Source organism: Chinchilla lanigera, unplaced genomic scaffold, assembly GCF_000276665.1.
Source record: "Chinchilla lanigera isolate Chin_1 unplaced genomic scaffold, ChiLan1.0 scaffold00140, whole genome shotgun sequence".
Taxonomy (NCBI): Eukaryota; Metazoa; Chordata; class Mammalia; order Rodentia; family Chinchillidae; genus Chinchilla; species Chinchilla lanigera.
The window spans coordinates 2,160,843-2,166,715 of NW_004955541.1; the positions used below are offsets into that span (position 1 = coordinate 2,160,843).

At 58.0% G+C, this 5,873-nt stretch overlaps 1 long non-coding RNA gene across 1 annotated transcript in view; it reads right to left on the reverse strand.

Moving 5' to 3' along the window:
- Window positions 1-2,162: 2,162 nt before the first annotated feature.
- The window catches only part of LOC102030476, a 9,026-nt gene continuing 5,315 nt past the window's right edge, over window positions 2,163-5,873 (reverse strand). Inside the window, exon 4 of the long non-coding RNA XR_001232139.1 lies at window positions 2,163-2,552. This is a non-coding gene — a long non-coding RNA (uncharacterized LOC102030476). The remainder of the gene's footprint in view (window positions 2,553-5,873) is intronic.

Consider the following 5,873-nt stretch of genomic DNA (forward strand, 5'->3'; position numbering starts at 1 on the left):
CTGGACAGTGCTTCCCAGGCAGGAAGAAGAGACTGGCCCTCCATTTCTCTTTCTCTCGTCTCTGTTAAAATGCTGTTTCCCTGTGTCTGTAGAGCACACATCCCTGTGTGCGGCACACAGAGACCCTTCCCAGGAAGCACAGCGGGCGGAGCTGCGGCCGGGGGGCTCTTCCCCGAAACGGCAGACATTGGGAGTGAGGAGCCCCTGTCCTGGGAGCCTCCAAATTCCCTGAATCGCCTGCTCCTGGAGGGCTTAATTCTCGTGTAATGGAAATGCAGTACTTGACCATCCTAAAATGGGGCGCGCACTGTCCCCAGAGAAGTCCTGGTCCACGTCGAAGAGGCACAGGAGGGGGTTGCGTTGGACAGGAACCGTGAGAACGCAGACGTCTCTGCGGGGCGTGTGGGCTCTCGCTCCTCTCGCTTCTCCCCTGCGCTCTTTTCTTCCCTCTGTTTTTCTAACAGTGGGACGGAACCCAGGGCCTTATGCATGCGGAGCAGGTGCTCTCCCACTGAGCCACATCTCCAGCCCTTTTATTATTTTATTGTTATTACTTTTTTGGGGGATAAGATCTCACTATGTTGCTCAGGCTGGGCTTGAATGTATGATCCTCTGCTTCGGCCTCCAGAGTAGCTGGGATTACAGGTGTGTGCCACTACGCCCACCTTCTACTGGCTTCCTGGGCACGATTTCTGTTGTGGACTTTCCCTGGTTGTATGAATTCTTCTGCGTTTGCTCTACTGCTCGCACCAGGGCTGCTTAGTAGTGGACACTGCCCATGGGAAGCACCCGGAACCGGCAGCCCTGCTCCAGGGCCCCTCCCAGGCAGGCCGAGGTGCCAGGGCCCACCACTATAGGGCCCCTCCTGGGCAGGCCAAGGCGCCTGGGCCAGGGCCCACCACTGCCTGTCCTGGGTGCAAACAGCAGAGAGCCAGGGAAGCTGGCAGCTGGGACCCGGGCCGAGCACCTTCTCCAGGAAGAGAGTGGACAGCGGCCCAGATGACAGAGCCCACTGGATGGGTCGTCAGTGGGGACACGGTGCTCAGGAACTGGTGCCTGGGGGACCGGCCGAGGACAGGGGCTGTCCCTCCACGAGATGCCCTCCCCCGGGGTCTTCCTGTGGTCCGGCCGCACCTCAGCCTTAGCCATCTTGCGGGCTGCGCAGTGGGTGTCAGCTGATGCTGTGAGGAAAGGGGCCTCTCTGTGGGGTCAGCAAGCTGGCAAAGGGTGTTTGTAGTCTCTGGGGACGTTCTTCAGACCCTGCCCCAGAATGGAGGACAGAATCTGAGTCCAAAATGGGAAGAGAGGGGAGAGGGAGAAAATACAACGCTCTTCCACCGAGAGTTCACCTCTGCAGCCCGCAGCCCAGGTCCAACTTTTCAGCTGTGTGAATCGGCAAAGGCCTTTTCTTCTCTTCTGTGTCCCCAGGGGTCCTGACTGAGTGGACGCTGGCAGCGGAAGGGCAGAACCAAAGCGCAGAGCAGGGACCGGTGTGCCGGGCAGCAAGGCAGCGGCAGGGCTGGGACGAGCGTGGGGGTCTGATGCGGCCGCCTCGCTGAGCGGTCCCCACTGCCTGGGCCGCACAGGGTGAGGGGGTGCAGCCTCAGGTGCTGGGGCGCAGGGGCAGGGCTTCTCTTCTCCCGCTCCTCGGCTGGTGCGGGGGCTTTGTTGGAAATGAAAATTGCCGGTGGACACACACGCTTCCAGCTGTCTCCTGCTGCCTGACAAATGAGCCCAAACCTCATCCGGAAACAACAGCCATGGGCTGCGCTCACAGGAGGGTGCTCAGGGCGGGACAGGCCGTGTCTCTGCTGCATGCAGCTCGGGGATGCTGGACCCCCTTCCAAGGCAGTGCCCACCTTGGGTCATGCCCTGGGTGAGGGGTCCCACAGCATGGGGGTTGGTTTTCCAGAACAAGGGTCCTAAGAGCCAGGAAGAGGAGACTGCTAATTCCTACAGACCCGGCCTGGGAGACAGCGAAGCGCCACTCCACAGCTCCGCTGGTCGAGCAGCCTCTGAGGTCGGCTGTCAGGGCAAAGCTCACCACGCCCCCTTAGGGGGAACAGTTCATAGTTTAAGGCTATATTGTGTTGTTATTTTAAAATCAATTAATTTTGTTTTGTTTTGAGACACAGTCTCTATGTATTTCAGGCCTGGCCTTGAACTCACAGCACTCTTCCTTCCTCAGCCTCCTGAATGCTGGGATTACAGGGCTATACAATCATGCCTGAGAGGAGATTGAATTGTGAATTCCATAAAATTAAGAGAGGTAGGCTTGCTGGGGCCTGCCTGTAATCCCAGCACTCAGGAGGCTGAGGCAGGAGAATCACTATGAGTTTGAGGTCAGCCTGAGCAACAAAATGAGTTCAAGGCCAGCCCGGCCTGCATAGTGAGAGCTGGGGCTGGAGTCCCAGAGACTCTGCAGGCTGGCCGGGCACTGTCCCGGCTCAGAGTCTTTCCTGCAGGGGCCTGGGTGACGTGGTGACGGGGGCACTGAGTGACCAGGCAGGGCGCTTTGCTTACCTGGACAGCGATGTGTCATGGAAGTCAGGCTAAAAAAAAAAAAAAAGGAAGTCAGGCAGGTTGCTCGATTAGTTAAATGCAGTCACCAAATTCCTGGGCAGGGGGGCTGGGGATTTAGCTCAGCGGCAAAGCACCTGCCTGGCAAGCGCAAGGTCGTGAGTTCGGTTCCCGGTACCGGAGAAAAACCACACACAAAAAAAAACAAATCCCTGGGCAGATCTGTTTGCTCCAAGCACAGGCGGGGGTGGTGGGGGGATACAGCACAGCCACCGACCAGCGGGGAGCGGCCTCGCGCCCACCGGTAGAGGGCGCTAAACGAGACCGAGCCACAAGCCCCAAGCCCCAGCGTGCCCCTCCGTGGCCACCAGAGGGCGCTACTGTATGAGCCCCATCCTGTGAAACGCCCCGGCCGGACTAATCCATGTCCCCTAGCGGTGCTGAGGGGGAAGGGAGCAGCTAAAGGTTTGGGGTCCTTCGAGGGTGCTGAGAAAGCTCTGGGCTTCCTTCTGGGGTGCTGAGAGGCGTGGTTGAGCAACACTTTCTGGCCCGGAGTTGTACCCTTTATGGTGGGTACATTTTATCTCATATGTATTTAAGTAAAAAAATATTTGTTTTGAGGCAGGGTTTTTGCTATGTAGCTTAGGCTGGCCTTGACCTCACCGTGATCCTCCTGCCTCGGCCTCCCGAGTGCTGAGATTACAGGTGTGCCTCACCACGCCCCGCCTAAGCAAAATTTCAGAAGTGAGGCTGGCAAAGCAGTCGGCTGTGTTTGGCGGCCTGTGGTTGCGTGTGGTTTGGGCAGCGGCACGGCCTTGGCCTGCGGCAGAGGACCGTGGCTGTTGGCACTCACTGGCAGGTCAGTTTTACCCAAGTGTTTTGTGTGGAAACAAATCAGCACCGAAACCCATCGGAAGGGCGACGCCCCTCGCGCTGACGCAGCGGCCAGCACTGCCCCCGCGCTCGGAGGGGCCGGCAGCGCCCCAGGAGGTGGGCTCCGCCGTCCCTTTTCACAGAGAAGCCTGGGACGGCTGTGGTCCAGGGTGGAGCCCCGGCCCCGGCCCCCGGAGGCACGCCACCGCCAGGGGACCTCCAGGACGTCCTGCCGGCCCGCAGCGTGGGCGAGGAGCCTGAGGACAGGAAGTTGAGGTGGCGCCCTGTTGCCAGTGTCCTGCCCTGCGGCAGTGACTGACCCGTCCTTGTCTCTCGCGATGGTCCAGGGTGGGCGCTGCGGCCGGGGCCGGGGTCACTGTGCACAGCGGCTGCTCCTTCTTGTCATGTGAACTGCCCACTGTGTCCCAGAACTCTGTCCCCCAACAGCATCTTTTTTTTTTTTTCTTTTTTGTACTGGGACTCGAACTCAGGACCTTACGCTTGCCAAGCAGGTGCTTGTGCCACTGAGCTGTATCCCCGCCCCCCAACAGTGTCTTTGTGTGGAGTACAGAAGGGAGTGAGGACGGGGGACGAGGGCCCAGGCAGCGCCGTTCGGTCTCCAGCGCCCCGGGTGGTGGCCCGGCGTCCTTCTGTCTGGCGTCCACAGTCCCAGGGAGCAGCACCTCCGGCCGCAGTGTGCCGAGTCCCCGCGCTGGGGGCCTCTGGACGCCCGGCTGCCTTTCCTTTGCAGCACGGGCTGCGGGGTCACCAGGCCTCCCCGTCAGCACCTGTCTCCAGGTCACCCCTGCTGCAGGCCTCCTTGCCCAAAGCTGTCTCCTCTGCCTGCGGAGGGCCCACACACCCCAGCCCCAGTACTCAGGGCAGATCGGCTTCCGGAAGCAACTCTGCCCCCCCCACCCGGCCCAGCCTTGGCTGGGCTCCCCGTCAAGTTAGGGTCCAGATGAAACCCTGCCTTGGCTGGCGAGGCTGTCGCGCCACCTTGCTGTCCTCCTCAGCTCTCTACCCCTGCTGTGGCTGTGCACCCCGAGCCATTGCTTAGCTTCTCTGACCCTCACAGTCCTACCCAGTGTTCTTTCAATACGTCATCCCTGCGTTTCCCCGAAAATAAGACCTAACCAGAAAATAAGCATGGGTCGTTACCATGGTGGTGGCCTGTGTCCCCATTCTCCTGCTGGGGCTGCTCTGGAATGGCAGGCCAGGCTCGGCAACCAGCGCTGGTGTTTTGGATCTCTAGTTTCCAAGACTGGCTATTTTCCGGTTAGGTCTTATTTTCGGGGAAACAGGGTCTGGTCATTTCCCTGTTGGGCCTCTGCTAAACCCTTTTGGAACTGTGCCGCTGACTTCCTGGCATCACAGGGCTTGTGAGTTCCAAGCCCTGGTCCCCGGAGGAGGCCGAGGCCTGCAACTTGCCAGAGGAAAGCAGGGCGGAAGGCTGGGCTGGACACAGTCACAATTTCTTGGCCGGTGAGAGCTTCATGGGTAATTTGTCTTTAATTAATTAATTATTGAGACAGGGTCTCGCTACGTACTTCAGGCTGTCCTGGAGCTCACTGTTTAGTCCATGTTGGCCTTGAACTCGTTGTGATGCTCCCGCCTCAGCCTCCTCCGTGCTGGGATTATAGGCGTGTGCCACCATGCTCAGCTGTAATTCACCTTTCTTCATCCTGGAGACACCTTCAGCAAGAGGAACCTCCTGAGGTCCCCAGAGTATCTCAAAGGCAGCATTTTAAGGTATTGACAGAGGCCCCCACACCTGGATCAACCTAGGTGGGAGCATGCTGCCTCCCCTCTCACCATATCCCCTCTAATGGGGTGTGGGCCTAACTCCAGAAGCTTGGACTGGATTCTTGTGTCTTCCTTGGGCAAGGGCAAGGGCCTGGTGGGTAGGTGACTGTGCCTATCTTCCCTTTTAATTGCTCTGGAAAACACTGAGTTAGGTGTCTAAGCCAACAGCCCAGGCCCTCAAAGTGATGGCTGATTGGTTCATTCCTGACCCTGCCTCAATCAGCAAAAGCCTTTCCTTTGTGGGAAGGTTACAGTGTTTCACTCTATCTTTTTTGTTTGTTTGTTTTTTGGTTTTTGTTTTTGGTACTGAGAATCAAACTCAGGACCTTGTGCTTGTCAGGCAGGTGCTGTGCCACTGAGCTATATCCCCGGGCCTGTTTCACTCTATCTTCATTCACTGATTCCCAGGGCCTGACACAGAACCCAGCAAGCTCAGGGCCAGGGATGGAGGATGTGGCAAACTACAAGGACTTTTAGAAAGTTTTGAAATAATATGAAAAAAGCCTTGTGGTAGATTCATTTTTTTCCCAGCCAGGTATTCATGCACCCATGCTCAGAATTCTGTCACAATTCTGAATGCATCTCTAAAGGTGAGCATTGCTGGGCGTGGTGGCACATGCCTGTAATCCCAGCATTCAGGAGGCTGAGGCAGGAGGATCATTGTGAGTTCGAGA